The following is a 17,211-nucleotide window of genomic DNA, read 5'->3' as shown; positions in this document are numbered from 1 at the left end:
AGGGTTCCAGGTTCGATTTCAACTTCCGCTATCCTATTCACAGCCGTTGTGTTCTTGGGCCAGAAACCTCATCCACCTTTCTCCCAGTGCCGCTCACACTGGTGTACCGATGTGTATGAATGTTTGGTGGTGGCCAGAGGGGCTGTCAGCGCAAATTGACAGCCACACTCACGTCAGTCTACCCCAGGGCAGTTGTGGCCACAAATGTAGCTTACCACCATCAATGTGGGAATGTGGAGTAAATTAATGGTGGATTCTCACTTCTCTGTAAAGCGCTTTAAGTTAGTTAAAGTACCAATGATTGTCACACACACACTAGGTGTGGCAAAATTTGTCCTCTGCATTTTACCCATCCCCTTTTTCACCTCCTGGCAGGTGAGGGGAGCAGTGAGCAGCAGCGGTGGCCATGTTCGGCAATCATTTTTGGTGAATTAACCCCAATTCCAACCCTTGATGCTGAGTTCCAAGCAGGGAGGTAATGGGTCCAATTTTTATAGTCTTTGGTATGACTCGGCCGGGGTTGAAACTCACAACCTCCCGATCCCAGGGCGGACACTCTAACCATAAGGCCACTGAGCAGGGAGGCGAGAAAAGCACTGAATAAATCAAACCCATTTAAATCAGTCATTACTATGAATCGATTCTTGTCTTTCACTTCCAAGAGTTTGGACTCGTTCATGAACGACAATTTAATTACAAAAGATGGGCATTCACATTCACACTGCCCATTACTAGAAGTAGGTTGCCGACCTGTGTCAACACTGGTTTACCTAACATAACGAATTATCGTGATTATTGGTGATTTCAATATTTATGAAAATAATCATGATTGTTATTTTGGCCATAGTCCATTAACGTGACTCTTGCCAGGTCCTTGTGGTTCACTGAGCTCCACACAAGGATCTGGGCTCGAGGGCATTGCAAACTCCTTCAATATAGCAAATAATAATGAACCAAATAGGATCCCCGGGCGGGATTTCATAGATGTGACGTAGCGCTGAACTGACTGTTTGATCCTGTGCTGACATTGATTCTGCTATTGCAACTGTTTTGTCGAATCTATGGAATATTTAATATAATATATTTGATATAACTTTTCGCTCTGTCGTTATCCAATATGTCGGTAGTTCTGTTTTGGATTTCCCAGCGTCGCTCTCATCAGCGTCACAGGTTGATTAGGATGTGAGTGGTTGAGGTAGCACCTCATTCAAGATAACTGACAAGTGGTTTATCCAATCACATACAATGATTTTATTTTTTTCACAAGGCCCCGCCTTCGTAAATACATCTCCTATTGAGAAGTCCCAGATCCAAGTGTGGGGCTCTGCAAACTACAAGGATCTGGCGAGAGTCCGGTTAATAGTCCATTGCATTGAACCTCCAAAAACATCCTGACACAGTCAAGTGCATCCAGCAGGGGGCAGAAGTGGCCATCCTTACAACTCCTGTATAGGAAGGCATTGTTCCCCTCATTAAGAAAGGCAAAGGTGGCAGACTTGAGTTGACCTTTTTACCCTGCTTTTACGTCTTCTCTCCACCTGACATTGGAGCTGATCTGAAGCAGTTGGGGGAATGGTTCTCGTCATTTGTGGTGTGTGTAAGAGGATGCTGGGATGAAGGAAGTATTGTATGACTATATAAATACCCCTTGGCTTTGTTTGCGCTTATCTGACCCTTTCATTAAAGAGGCATACTGGGCAGTCATTTTTTTTTTTTTTTAATCAACGTGCTGAGTGATGCAAAACTGGACTGGAATTAGAAATGTGGATCATAATCATCAGTCCAATGGGGATTTGGTTTGTTGGATGTTTAAAAAAAGGGCAGCTGAGGCATGGGTTTTAGGATGCAGCCTGACTGGTACTTCAAAGGATGTGTCAGACTCAGGACTTGGGTCTTAGGATTGACCTTGGACATAGACTTCGGGTGTAGTACATAAATGAGTGGCTCATCTTCTCTTGGAGACAGTAAGAGTTTATCTCTTGGTACTTGAGAGAGATTGATTAGTGTTTGAAAACATTCTATGGGGACATTATTAGAATCAAACAGGGGCACCATCAAGCCTGTACAGTATGTATTACAGATGTCCCTGGTGGTCTAGTGGTTAGGATTCGGCGCTCTCACCGCCGCGGCCCGGGTTCAATTCCCGGTCAGGGAACGGCCTTTTGTGTCCTGGGCATGACATTAAAGTGCATCCGGCAGTGGAGGCTCATCTAAGGGGTCTTGGGGCACTAGGAGGTTAACCCCTTTACCACTGTTACCCCAGGTGGCCCTTGGCAAAGGCCTAGTACCTGACTGCCCCCTAGCCAGGGATACGGTGAAGACTTCAACGGTGGAACAGGCGGAAGACAGTAGATTTAAGAACTACCACAACGGCTGCGATGGCGGAAGAAGACTGCAGCAGAAAAGGGTCCGCAGTCGTCTTGGACTCCATGCCACTGGACCCTGACCCGATTCCGTCAAGGATCGTGTGGTGACCGTCTGTGCACCAGTCACCCCATGTTAAACTAAGTCACGCATGAAGGGATACACCCCTACAAGGAGGATCGTCATACTCGCTTCGAGTGACCGCCGATGATGATGATGTATTACAGGTATGTTTCTTTCAAACCGTCATCTTTAATTTATTTATGTATTCAAAACCTAAAAACAATGCATTTTGTCAGCCAAATAACAGACATTTAAAAATTAAGTTTTTCTGTTATTATTGTGACTTTAGACTTATTGTACAGAGCAGCCAGGACAGAGACTGATTTCCTGTGTTGCAGTTAGATTCCATTTTTAAACATAAAAATACCACCTGAATATTGTGTTCTGGAAACATGTTGTGTGTACGTGAAAATTAAAATTGTGTTTACAGTTTCATTGCTGTCATTACTCAGGGGAGCAGTGAGCAGCAGCGGTGGCCGCCTCTTGGAATCATTTTTGGTGATTTAACCCCCAATTCCAACCCTTGATGCTGAGTGCCAAGCAGGGAGGTAATGGGTCCCATTTTTGTAGTCTTTGGTATGACTCGGCCGGGTTTGAACTCACGACCTACCGATCTCAGGGCGGACACTCTAACCCTGACAATCATTGGTACTTCAACTTAACTAGTATTGTACAATGTTGTATTAAGCATCACAAATAAAATAAGAACACGCAGATAAGAGTTAACTTGGCAGACGGCGTGGTTTACATGGTAGAGCAGTCATCTAGAAACTTGATTTTTTTCTGGTAAGAATCCAGCTTCCGCCATCCTAATAACTGCCCTTGTTTCCTTGGGCAAGACACTTCACCCACCTTGCTCCCAGTGGCTCTCACAATGGTGTATAAATGTTATGGGGGTGGTCATAAAGGTGTCGCAAATTGCCAGCCATGTTTCCATCAGTCTCCCGAATAGCAACTGAGGCTACAAATGTAGCTTAGGATAGGATAGGACAGACTTTATTCACCCCATAATGGGGTAATGATGTGGTTGCATTGCTGATACAAAAAGTCCCCCCCAAAAATAGGTAAAAATAAATGACTTTAGAAGAGAACAGAGCTGACACAACCAGCTGCCACTGCAGCAGCACCATTTCTACATACAGCTACAAAGTAAAACACAACAGCAAAAAATAATACCAACATCAATGTGTTTATTATCATTATTATTTTTTTTTTTATTATTAAACGTAGTTTACCACTATCAGTGTGTGAAAGTAAAATGAATGAATGATGGGTTCTCAGTTCTCTCTGTAAAGCGCTTTGAGTGCCTAGAAAGCCCTATATAAAACTAATCTATTACTTTTATTATTCATCCTGTAGATCAAGGGTATCCTTGTGGCCTGGGGGCTATTTCGGGCCCTCAGCTAATTTTTTTAACGGCCCACTGCACATTCTAAATATACTATTGAAAAAATTCACTAAACACATTGCAATAAAAGAGAAACGTAATGAGAAAAATTTGCACTGTTGGCTCTAGTAAAACAAAGCTGCCATGCAAGTTTTTTTTTTACGTTACAGCTGTCATTGCCCAAAAATTATAAATGAATAAAAATCAATGTTATGTATTTATGACCGAATTACTTCACTTCCACTTTAAAATTTTGGGGGAAATAAGGCATATTTTTTGTTTGTTTGACATAAATAAAACAAAGTTTTCCAAGACAAAAAAGAGCATAAAACAAAAACATGAATAAATTGGAGTAAGGGTTGAAAGTACAAACAAATAAAATAAAAATATATGACTTCATCATACCACTTTTATGAGTGGGGAATTTTTGGATCCCCAAGCATTTAAGTGTTGTTGTTGTTATTTTTTTAACTGTCATTGCTCAGAAAGTAAAAATGAATCAAAAGCAATGTTATTATGGACTTTACATCAAATATTCTACTATAATATATATATATATATATATATATATATATATATATATATATATATATGTATATGTGTATATATATATATATATATGTATATGTGTATATATATATATATATATATATATATATGTGTATATATATATATATATATATATATATATATATATATGTGTGTGTGTATATGTATACCTACATGTATATGTATGTATGTGAGGATTGGTTTAGAACATTTAAAATGACAAAAGAGCCCCCAAATGCTTAGATTTTTCAGAGTGCGGCCCTCAGTGGAAATAATTTGTACACCACTGCTTTAGATGCTGCCCTAAGCAAAAATTTGCAAACCTTTCTTGATAAAAGTTTCACTTAAAAATGTTGGTTAAAATCAGATTTTTGTAAATGACGAGACCGTTTGACTTTGGACGTCTCACTTTATGTCAAATCTTTAATTGGACACATTTCTCTTTTCTATGTTTGTGACTTTCAATATGTATTTTCCCTCCAAAAATAATCTACATCCAAATACAGTATTGGTTCTGTGACACGGCTCTTAACTCAAAACACTTGTAAGTTAAATTAACGTCTCCTTTGCGCTTACTGTCTTCTTTCCCATGCTTGAAAACAAAGTTTCATCAATCTTTAGCCAATGCTAGCAAGTAATATAGGATGTTTTTGGCGGATCATCCATGGGTTCACTGGGACATTTGCTGCACCAACTAACGGCGGGGATGCTTGAAAGTTAACGTTTTGCTTGAGTAACAATTGGCTGAGAGACAGCTCTTATCTCAAAACACTCTTAAGTTGAGGTACCAATTGCAGATAACCTACTGTAAGTAACATTTTTCGACAAATAAAAAAATTGCCTTATTTTGACAATCTTGGCCCCCTTTTATAGTTTTAAAAGACATCCTTCCTTCTTGAAGACTAAAGACGATGTGACCAGTGGGTTTGCCTGCAGACGACAGCCAACGCTAGTTACAAATTAATCATGAGCAAAATGAGTTAAGTAAGGAGCTCTGATTTCCAGCTTGTTTTTTTTTGTCTCGTATTATTCATAGAATAATGAGATCAGTTTACCTTTCTGAGGGTTTGCACAAAGCAGATGCAGTCAAGGACCACATGTGATATCAGGCAGCATGTAATCTTGCCGTGTCTTGAATAACATACGGAGCAGCTGTTTCTGCTATAAACCAGCGCGCTCTGCATTGTCCCGTGTTGTTGTCGCCACAATATAAGATATAAGGTTCCTGTAGTAATGCGTGCTGATTGGGTTTATTTGCTCAGAGAGTTTGGTGAGGTAAAAATCCCCTGTTCGTGGGCAGGAGAGGAAGCGTTTTGACATCCTGTCCGCTGAATCACTAAATAACCACATTCAGTGTGCACACAATCAAAGCAGAAACTTTAGCCAGCCAAAAAAACCTACTACAATTTCACAGTGCATCCGGAAAGTATTCACAGCGCTTCACTTTTTTCACATGTTATGTTTCAGGCAAAAATTAAATGAATTGATTTTTGTCCTCAAAATTCTACACACAATACCCCTGCCTGAAAATGCAAAAAAGGCTCGTCAAGATTTTTCTCACTTTTGTTTCAGGACATTTTTTTTTTTTTGACGACTATCTCCCGGCTGGCATGTGAACGCCTCGTGATCCCCCCGGTAGGAGCTGGACGAAGTGGCTGGGGAGAGGGAAGTCTGGGTTTCCCCAACCTCGGATAAGCGGAAGAAGATGGATGGATGGATTACCCTCACCCCAGGAAGTAAAAAAATAGTAATAATAATAATAATAATGGATTAGATTTATATCGCGCTTTTCTATTGTTATATACTCAAAGCGCTCACAGAGAAGTGGGAACCCATCATTCATTCACACCTGGTGGTGGTAAGCTACATCTTTAGCCACAGCTGCCCTGGGGTAGACTGACGGAAGCGTGGCTGCCAGTTTGTGCCTACGGCCCCTCCGACCACCACCAATTATTCATTCATCATTCATTCACCAGTGTGAGCGGCACCGGGGGCAAAGGGTGAAGTGTCCTGCCCAAGGACACAACGGCAGCGACTTTGATGTCAATAGGTGGGAAGCGAACCTGCAACCCTCAGGTTTCTAGCACGGCCGCTCTACCCACTACGCCATGCCGCCCCACAAACCCCTGCCTTCCTTTGTGACAACATTTCCTGTCACCATTCGTTCTCCAAATATTGGTCACCGGCTCCCACAATATAATCCCAACAAAAATGTACACAAATTGAACAAAATCCTGTGAATTTTGTGCGACTTTGCGACTTTGTCTAATGTCCGTATCTTCCCCACTTTTTTGGGCCAATCCTCGTCATGTTCGCCTGCCGAATATGTCTTTAAGCGGAGCTCAAAGGCGCACTTCAACCGTCTAATCAAAACTTATGTTTGTTTTTTGTGTAGACGAAGCAGGAACAGCAAGGTGTAACAATATATCAACTCTATGTAATTGTGATATCTTCCACTGCTCAGACTTATCTTTGGTTTCTGTCTGTGGTGCTAAGTCTTCTGGGTAATGTAGTGTATTAACATTTATTAACAGACCAGTATCCTCACTTTTCTTATTGTTATTTAAGCTTTATTCATTTAGGTTGAGGCAATTAAGACTTTTTTTATTACTTCTATTGCTGAGCTAGCAGGATTTACATGTTGGAGAAGTTGAAGTGCGATGATAGTCTCTGGTTTACCAACAAAATTTACCACTATATAGCAGCACTTTAAACAGTTCACAATTGGTCTGTCGGAACACAAATAAACATTCAAGATGGACAAACAATTTTGAGCGTAAAACATACGCAAAGAATGCCTTTTAGACGATAAAGCAGCCTTTGATAATGATTCTGTAACTAAAATTGTTTTTTACAGTAATTTGACAAAGTGCTATGGAGTATGTGCTTTGACTCCCATCTTGTGTCTACTTTTAAGCCTGTGGTGTATAAAAGGACCAAAACATCAATACAATTTGTTTTTATTTTTTTTTGTTGAAATGCTGTACGTTTTAAGGTTAAAGTAACAAGGAACTGTTAAAACATTCATTACAAATTCATGTAATCACAAGTTGATTATTGACCCTGCGATGAGGTGGCGACTTGTCCAGGGTGTACGCCGCCTTCTGCCCGAATGCAGGTGAGATAGGCTCCAGCACCACCCACGACCCCAAATGGGACACGCGGTAGAAAATGGATGGATGGACAAGTTGATTATTGTTATTTAAAACAATGAGCCACAAACAACCACAGCTTTTGCCTTTACTGAAAAAGGTCCTGCAAATTCATGCAATTTTGCCCCAAAAGCTCACAATTCTACAGACAATACCCAATAATGATAATGGGAAATTAGAATGTTTTTGGTTTTATTTTTAGTTTACCAATTTTTGGGAAAATAAATACAACTGAAAAACACATGTACATAGATATTCAGACTCTTTGCTCAATACTTTCTTGATGCACCTTTGGCAGCAATTACAGCCTCAAGTCTTTTTGAATACGATGCCACAAGCTTGGAAACACCAAACTTTGGGCAGTTTCGCCCATTCCTCCTTCCAGCACCTCTCAGGCTCCATCAGGTTGGATGGGAAGCGTTGCTTTTCATCCAGGATGTCTCTGTACTTTACGGAATTCATCGTTCCCTCTACTCTGACTAGTCTCCCAATTCCTGCCGCGGAAAAACATCCCCACACCATGATGCTGCCACCACCATGCTTCACTGTAGGGATGGTATTGGCCTGGTGATGAGCGTTGCCTGGTTTCCTCCAAACATGATGCCTGGCATTAACGCCAAAGATTTCAATCTGTGTCTTATCAGACCGGAGAATTTAGTTTCTCATGGTCTGAGAGCCTTTTTATATTTGCAATTTGGCGAACCTTTTACTAAAAAATGACTTCCGTCTGGCCACTATACCATACAGGCTTGATTGGTGGATTGCCGCAGAGAGGGTTGTCCTTCTGGAAGTTTCTCCTCTCTCCATAGAGGAATGCTGTAGTTCTGACCGAGTGACCATCGGGTTCTTGGTCACCTCCCTGACGAGACTAAGGTGAATGCAGCAATGTAGAGAGACATCCTGGATGAAACCCAAAGCTTCTCATCCAACCTGATAGAGCCTGAGAGGTGCTGCAAAGAGGAACAGGTAAAACTGCCCAAATATAGGTGTGCCAAGCTTGTGGCATCGTATCCAAAAAGACTTGAGGCTGTAATTGCTGCCAAAGGTGCAGCAGCAAAGGGTATAAATACTGATGTGCATGTGATTTTTTTTTTTTGTAGTTTATGATTTTTAATACATTTGCAAAAATGTTTTTATAAAAACCTTGTCAGATTGTCATTATGGGTTATTGTCTGCGGAATTATGAGGATAAAATGAATTAATTCCATTTTGGGATAAGGCTGTAACAAAAGGAATTAATACATTTCTTTTCCGTCAATGATTTCAGGAAGACAATGAAATGCAGTTTAGCAGCACCTGTCACGTCGGGGTCGCATTTTACTGCCTGGTTGTTCTCCCAGGATGCAGACAGAAAACTCCGGAGCCAAGGTACAGGTAAGAAAACGATTCAATGTCCATAAATCTTGCTGGATACAAACAAAAGAGCATCAGCGTGCCGATTGCACGTGAAGCTAATGGAATAGCAAACAAGAACTGCTTGACCTACTCAGTGGCCTAGTGGTTAGCGTGTCCGCCCTGAGATCGGTAGGTTGTGAGTTAAAACCCCGGCCGAGTCATACCAAAGACGATAAAAACGGGACCAATTACCTCCCTGCTTGGCACTCAGCGTCAAGGGTTGCAATTGGGGGTTGAATCACCAAAAATGATTCCCGGGTGCTGCACCGCTGCTGCCCACTGCTCCCCTCACCTCCCAGGGGCTGAACAAGGGGACGGGTCAAATGCACAGGACTAATTTCACCACGCCTAGTGTGTGACAATTGTTGGTACTTAAGGCATATAACAAAGCTTAGCTCCGGAATCCAAATGGTAACCGACGTAAACTGTTTCATAAAAGCAAAGAAGGAAGCCAGACAGTGTGGCGAACACCGTGAATAAGTAGCTCTCTGATTAGTGCCCAGCAGCAGGTGCGCAAACTGAACACTAATCAGAGGCAGGTCAAACTAATCAGCACCCATGGCAACCAAAACACAAACCCAGGGGTGCTCAAGACAGGATCTGAATGAGTTCAAAACTAAACAGAACATGACAGCACCACAGATAGCATCATCATCATTTAAAAAAAACTATAAAAATTGGAGAACACTATATATAAATAAAAAAGCATGCAATATAAATAAATAAGAATGTGAGACACGTATACACACTGTACAAAGTACTACTCATCCCATAGTCCTAGTTGTTCTTTTCAGTTGAATAATAGGGTGATGGTGTTGTTACAGCCAGTGGATAGAAGCTGTCTTGTAGTCTGTCTGTTTTGCTTTTGAGGTGCCTGGCCCTTTTCCCCGAAGGTGGAAATGTGGAAAAAGTGAGGCCGTGTGAATACCTTCTGGGATGCACTGTATATAAATCAAGCAAAAGGAAGCGCTGACTACACGTGATCTCAGAGAAGGAGACACCTGACAAGCCAGTGACTAACCCCAGCTTTGTGTTTGGGCGCTAACAAAATTCCGGCACCAAGAAGAGGGACTTGGTGGTTGACTCTAAGTGGGGAAAAAACACCTCCGCCATGACTGTCTGACAGATGTCTTGCTCACAAATCTTTAAGCTCATCACCAAGTCCTTTGAAGTCCTTTTTTTATCATGCAAGAAGTACCACTAAGAGGTTTTTCGAGAGACCCAATTAGCCAGTCAGCCTTATTTTTTTGTATATTCAGGTACCGCAAATTCCTTTCGGGAACTCTGATCTTGGAATACAACGTGTTTTTTTTGTTGTTTTTTTTAAAGTTCAGTCGGTTTGTCAAAAAACTCATCCTGTTCTTTCGTCAGCCCTCGGGTGTTGTGGCGAGCGCTAGGTGATGACAGTTGGAAGTGACCCCCCCCCCCCTCACCGGACGTCAAGAGTTTCTTTTTCAAGCCCTGACCTTGTTGACCATCAACTGATACACATGGATGAACCCCCCCTCAACCACCACCCTTACCCCCGCCCTTCCCAAAACCCCTCTGGGGTCCAGGAGCTGTCTCCTTAAGCCATGACTTGCCTCCTGAGACTCACCCGACTCCAATTATTATATCGGGTCTCCCGGTCTTTGTCTGGATGTTTTGAACGATGTTGTTTTGTGTTTGTTTGAGAAATGACTGGTGTCCGGTCTGAAAGTGGAGCGACCACAATGCAATGACAATGCTCTTTTTACGTGACCGTGCAATCTGAGCCGCCGTCTATTTTGGCAGTGTGTTTGGCTAAGCGTCGCCATGGGACACGCTGATGTGGGCATCCTTTTCGTGCTGCCCAATTCCCATGCAGCCCTCTGCAAGGCGTGTACGCTTGTCCCAACATCTGGTGTCACACACACAGACATAAGGCCTTTCAAGATGTGAAATAATCCTAATAAAACGCTTCCTTTAGGCGAACAATGGAGGAAACCAGTCCATTTGATGAAGGGAAGCTATTGTAGTTTGTTTGGGAAGGAATTGACATGATTGTGTGTCGGAATAACTTTTTGTTTACCCCTTGTAACATAATCTGAGGCCCGCAGTGAGATAGCATCACGGCTTTATTGAGCTTTATCTCGCGATCGGTGATGAGGCATCAGTGACAAGACTCTAAACTTCACTGTGGGTCAGTAAAAGTGCAGGCTGACATCCATCAGGGTTCACCAATCACATAAAAATGACATCAATGCAGGGTCGCTGAAGGCTGATCCACGGTCTTCACCCAACTATCTCTATTTCCTGTGCATTCTGCAAAGCCTGCAACAAAAAGCCGAGCCTCAAGAGAGCCGAGCTGCACTAATTTGACCTCAAGACGGACCCCGAAGCCATCCTTTTATTATCTGTTAACAAAAAACCCCAAGTAGAATTGAATCCTGCGGTATCACTGCGTCTTTTCGACGATGCCGCGCCAAGGACAAGAAAAGCGATCTTCCTGCGTGGTTTTGCAAGGACGCTTATACAATAAGACAACGTGCGCATTAGAAAAAAAAAAAGAAAAGTACTTTTATCTCTTCCTTTTCCAATGACAACATCGCGGTGTTAAATGATGATCATAAGAACGTCTGGTGCCAACCGCCACACAAATTCAGCATATTTTTAGTATTTTCTATATGCCTCAGCGTCTTGCCTTTAACCTTATTCTGGAGTATTTCTTCTGACTTTGAAAAATGGATTTGGACATGTTTGGATCAAGTTTCTGATAAAGTATGGTTTCGATTCGCCAACGTCTATACAGTTGTGTAAATCGTAAATAAAAACAGAATACAATGATTTTCAAATCTTTTCCAACTTATATTCAATTGAATAGACTACAAAGACTGATATATATATTTTTTTAAAATAATCATTAACTTAGAATTTAATGGCAGCAACACATTGCTAAAAAAATGTCACGGGGGCATTTTTACCACTGTGTTCATTGACCTTTCCTTTTAAAAACACTCAGTAAACATTTGGGAACCGAGGAGACCAATTTTTGAAGCTTTTCCGGTGTAATTCTTTACCATTCTTGCTTGATGTACAGCTTAAGTTATTTAACAGTCCGGGGACTCTGTTGTCGTATTTTAGGCTTCATATTTCACCATATTGCCGGACTACAGGCAGGCCAGTCTAGTACCCGCACTCTTTTACTATGAAGCCACGCTGTTTTAACACGTGGTTTGGCATTATCCTGCTGAAATAAGCAGGGGCGTCCATGATAACGTTGCTCCAAAACCTGTATATACATCTTTGTTTGAGCATTAATGGTGCCTTCACAGATGTGTAAGTTACCCATGCCTTGGGCACTAATACACCCCCATATCATCGCAGATTCTGGCTTTTGAACTTTGCGCCTTTAACAGTTTGGATGATCCTTTTCGGCGTGGCGGTGTGGCGCAGTTGGGACTGTGGCCGTGCCAGAGACCTGACGGCTCCTGGTTCAATCCCCACCTTCTACCAACCTCGTCACGTCCGTAGTGTCCTTGAGCAAGACACTTCACCCTTGCTCCTGATGGGTCGTGGTTAGCGCCTTGCATGGCAGCTCCCGCCGTCAGTGTGTGAATGGGTGAATGTGGAAATAGTGTCAAAGCGCTTTAAGTACCTTGAATGTAGAAAAGCGCTATACGAGTATAACCCATTTATCACATTATTTATCATTTTCCTTTTTGGTCCAGAAGACACAATGTCCACAGTTTCTAAAAACAATTTGAAATGTGGACTCGTCAGACCACAGAACAATTTTCCACTTTGCATCAGTCCATCTTAGATAAGCTCGGGCCCAACGAAACTTTCTGGGTGTTGTTGATAAATGGTTTTGGCTTTCCATTGTACAGTTTTAACTTGCACTTACAGATGTAGCGATGAACTGTTGTTAGTGACAGTGGTTTTCTAAAGTGTTCCTGAGTCCATGTGGTGATATCCTTTCCACACTGATGTCTATTTTATATGCAGTATGGCCTGAAGGATTGATGATCACAGGCATTGCCCCTTACGTGCAGTGATTTCTCCAGATTTTCTGAACCTTTTGATGATATTATGGACCGTAGATGGTGAAATCCCTAAATTCCTTCCTTAAGTATTTTAAATGGTAGGCGAAAAAAAGTGTAGTTCCGCTCCAAAGGCAATGACGACTCCTCCATTGAGGTCCTGTAACACTTCATACCCAGCGACACCATATCTATCTTAATTTAGGAAGAAACTCCAATTTTTGGAGGTGATATTGGCCCTTTTGAGCCATTTGAAATGAAACCACGTGTAGAGTCAAAAACCCCCACAGATTTGTCAGAGCTGTTAACAAATCATAGACGTCTGAAATGTGAGCTTGACTACACGCTGCTTTTTGTAATCCCCAAAGACAGGGAACGCCTGGTTTAATCTTTAACAATGTGTTTTATTGGGGGGATTCTTTAAACTGTCCAATGTGTAAAATCACCGTAAGATAGGAGAAGAAAAGCAAGATGCTGGAATACCTCACTGTGTTACGTGTTAGCACAAACCTGCTTGCTGGCCATTCCTTTATGCACTCCTACTATCTTATGAGCTGCAAAAGAGCTGTGTAATTAAAACATTGAATCCACGTTTAATTTTATAAATGGCTGTGATGACAATGTAAATGAGGGATTTCTAATCACTGCCATGTTGGAATTTGTATTAATATTGACACTGTTGTTGATATTATTCATTTTTGTTTGACTACTTTTGGATTGTTTTGTGTCTTCTTAATTGTTCTGTTGATTGGTATTCTGAATGGTGCTGAGTTTGGTTTTGGAACTGGAATTGTAGTATGACTGTACTATTGTGTATTATTTTGTTGGACTGTGGTGAGGTGGCGACTTGTCCAGGGTGTACACCGCCTTCCGATCCAATGCAGCTGAGATAGGCTCCAGAACCCCCGCGACCCCAAAAAAGGGACAAGCGGTAGGAAATGGATGGATGGATTAATACAACAAACAAAAAAACATAATAATTTAATCCAAACAATTACTAGATAATAAAAGATTTGATAATACAAAGAAAAATACACAATATTAGGATAATTTAATAGTATTTAGCAGGCAAACATTTAGATTATAGGGACTCAAGTATAATATAAAAAAAACAAAATTTTTGAGTGAAACTGCTATTACATATAAATAAAGTTTAACATTTGTGGGAATAAAGTGATACAATTAATTGTGATTTTACAAACCAGAAGATATTATTTTGTTGAAACAAAGTAAGTAAGGGGGTTTGGGGAGTGTTGTAAAGGTTTTGTGTATTTCTTTTTTTTTTTTTTAAATCAAACATTGTTATATTTTTCTAAAAGTATTTAATTTTGCAGGGATGCACTTGTAATATTTGTAAGAAAAAAAAAACTCATGTAGTTTGAGAACTGCAAGCCCTGGCAAAAATGATGAATCTGGAAACTTGGAGGATGTTCATTCAGTTGATTAATTTTGTATTAAAAAAAAAGCAGTGACAGACATGAGACACAACTGAAGTCATTTTGAATGGCAATTTTCTGGCTTTAAGAAACACTAAAGTAAATCTAAAATATAAATTGATGTAGTAACAGTTTACTTTTTAGATCAAGCAGGGTTAAAGTCTAATGGAATCACTAAATTCTGAGGAAATAGTTATAGATCCATCCTGTAAATTTTCATTTCCAAAGCTAACACCTGCATCAGATTAAATCTGTTCGCTAGTCTGAAGTTAAAAAGGAGTGTTTACAATTTGGAGACCTTGCAGCAGGTGGATTGACATGAATCTTGGTTCCAGCATTGTAGATGTCCATTGAAACAATGGAGAGGATTATCAACTTCCTCAAGAAGATAACATGTTGCAAAAGATGTTGATTGTTCACAGTCAGCTGTGTGTAAAATCTGGACCAAGTACAAACAACATGGGAAGGTTGTAAAAGTCAAGAACACTGGTAGACCGAGTAAAACTTCAAGCAATATGTCTTGGAAACAGGAAACGCACAGCAAACCAAATGAACAACAAATTGGCGGAAGAGTCACCATCTGCGAGAAAGCTCCTAAAGGAAATACGATTCAGATACAGAAAAGCTAACCAAAAGCCGTCATTAACAACTAAACATAAAAAAAATATTCCACTGGGGTAAGGAAAAGCAATGGTGGACTATGGATGACTGGATGAAAGTCATATTCAGTGATGAATCCTAAATCTGCATTGATGCTGCAACTTTTGTTTGGTGCCCTTCCAATTTTTATTTTTAAGACAACTGCCTGGAAACCGGCAAATTTGCACATAAATTGATGATATGGGGCTGCATGTGTGGTCATGGCACTGGGGAGATAGATGGCTGTCGTCATATCTTCAATAAATACACTAATTTCCATTGACATGTATGTATTGTATTGTGAGGCAGACGCACCAACCCCTCTACCACCGTGCTGCCCTGGGGTTATTTTTCATGATTACATTTTTTTTTTCGTGAAAATTGAGTGATTCTATAATTTCCTCACTCTGCTTGATCTTAAACTAAAACTTTTACTGAATACTACAACTTATATTCTTGACTTATGTTAGTGTTTCTCAAAGCCAAAACGTTGCCATTTGATATGACTATAGTTTTGCGTCTGTTATCTGCTTTTTTTTTTCTCCAAAACTGAACGAACATCCTCCAAGTCCGCTGAGTCCATCATTTTTGCCATGGGTTGTAGTATCCATGTAATACGTTGTAATGTTACAGAAGAATACATTCTAGAATAAATATGGCAACAAAATAGAAGTGCAGACAGTGGTTTTATTCGCACACCATAAATACAGTTATTGCATGTCTGAAAAATAAGTCCAGGTTAAATAAAAATAAATTATTGCTAATTTTAAAATTGTGTCCAAATATATTTTTTATGTCTAATTAATTAAACATTAATTTAGGTAAGAAGATGTACATTTACAATAGATTATTTACTGACACATTTATGTATTTCAGTCCAGGTATGAATAAAGACATTTTCTAATATTTTAAAGACTTATTTATCAAATTTTGTGTTATTCGACCAAAAATGTCCAAAACTCAAAACCAGTGAAGTTGGTATGTTGTGTAATTCGTAAATTACAACAGAATACAATGATTTGCAAATAATTTTCAACCTAAATTCAATTGAATATACTGCAAATACAAGATATTTAATGTAATTTTTTAATCATTAACTTAGAATTTAATGGTAGGAACATATTGCAAAATGTTTACCACTGTGTTACATGGTCTTTCCTTTTAACAACACTCTTTCAATGTTTGGGAACTGAGGACACCGATATTTGAAGCTTTTGAGGTGGAATTATTTCCATTCTTGCTCGATATACAGTTTAAATTGTTCAAAAGTCCCGGGTCTCCGCTTTATATTGCACCACACATTTTCAAGGGGAGACAGGTCTGGACTACAGGCAGGCCAGTCTAGCACCCGCACTCTTTTACTAAGAAGCCATGCTGTTACACATGGCTTGGCATTGTCTTGCTAAAATAAGCAGGGGCGTCCATGATTACGTTGCTTGGATGGCAACATATGTTGCTCCAAAACCTGTAAGTACCTTTCAGCATTAATGGTGCCTTCACAGATGTGTAAGTTGCCCATGCCTTTGGCACTAATAGAACCCCGTACCATCACAGATACTGGCTTTCAATTTTGCGCCTTTAACAATCCGGATGCTTCTTTTCCTCTTTGTCCACAGTTTCCAAAAACTATTTTAAATGTGGATTCGTCAGACCACAGAACACTTTTCAACTTTGCATCAGTCCATCTTAGATGAGCTCGGGCCCAGCGAAGCCAGTGGCGTTTCTGGGTGTTGTTGATAAATGGCTTTCTCTTTGCATAGTGGAGTTTTAACTTTCACTTACAGATGTAGTGACCACCTGTAGTTACTGACAGTGGTTTTCTGAAGTCTTCCTGATATCACCCCCATGTGGTGATATCCTTTACACACCGATGTTGCTTTTTGATGCAGTCCGGCCCAAAGATTCCAGATTCTCTGAACCGTTTGATGATATTCCGGAGCGCAGATGGTGAAATCCAAAGACATGCACCTGGGGATAGGTTGATTGGCAACACTAAAATTGGCCCTAGTGTGTGAATGTGAGTGTGAATGTTGTCTGTCTATCTGTGTTGGCCCTGCGATGAGGTGGCGACTTGTCCAGGGTGTACCCCGCCTTCCGCCCGATTGTAGCTGAGATAGGCGCCAGCGCCCCCCGCGACCCCGAACGGGAATAAGCGGCAGAAAATGGATGGATGGATGGAGATGGTGAAATCCCTAAATTCCTTGCAATAGCTCGTTGAGAAATGT

At 40.7% G+C, this 17,211-nt stretch overlaps 1 protein-coding gene and 1 non-coding gene across 7 annotated transcripts in view; both read left to right on the top strand.

Annotated features, from left to right (window-relative positions):
- The first annotated feature begins 2,031 nt into the window (after window positions 1-2,031).
- Window positions 2,032-17,211, top strand: part of sgms2a (sphingomyelin synthase 2a) — a 246,777-nt gene continuing 231,597 nt past the window's right edge. For 5 of the 6 annotated variants that reach the window (XM_061880316.1, XM_061880313.1, XM_061880314.1 and 2 more), the window contains exons 1-4: window positions 2,032-2,591; window positions 2,880-2,975; window positions 5,936-6,099; window positions 8,783-8,883. The gene's annotated coding sequence lies outside the window, so the exon portion shown is untranslated. Of the gene's footprint in view, window positions 2,592-2,879; window positions 2,976-5,935; window positions 6,100-8,782; window positions 8,890-17,211 lie in introns of all 6 variants that reach the window. The other variant, XM_061880315.1, reaches the window with a different exon arrangement.
- Window positions 2,084-2,155, top strand: trnae-cuc (transfer RNA glutamic acid (anticodon CUC)). Its single transcript has one exon. It is a non-coding gene; the product is annotated as a tRNA-Glu (tRNA).

The sequence above is a fragment of the Nerophis ophidion genome, linkage group LG20 (assembly GCF_033978795.1).
Source record: "Nerophis ophidion isolate RoL-2023_Sa linkage group LG20, RoL_Noph_v1.0, whole genome shotgun sequence".
In the NCBI taxonomy this organism is placed as follows: domain Eukaryota; kingdom Metazoa; phylum Chordata; class Actinopteri; order Syngnathiformes; family Syngnathidae; genus Nerophis; species Nerophis ophidion.
This window is presented reverse-complemented; position numbering and strand designations above follow the sequence as displayed.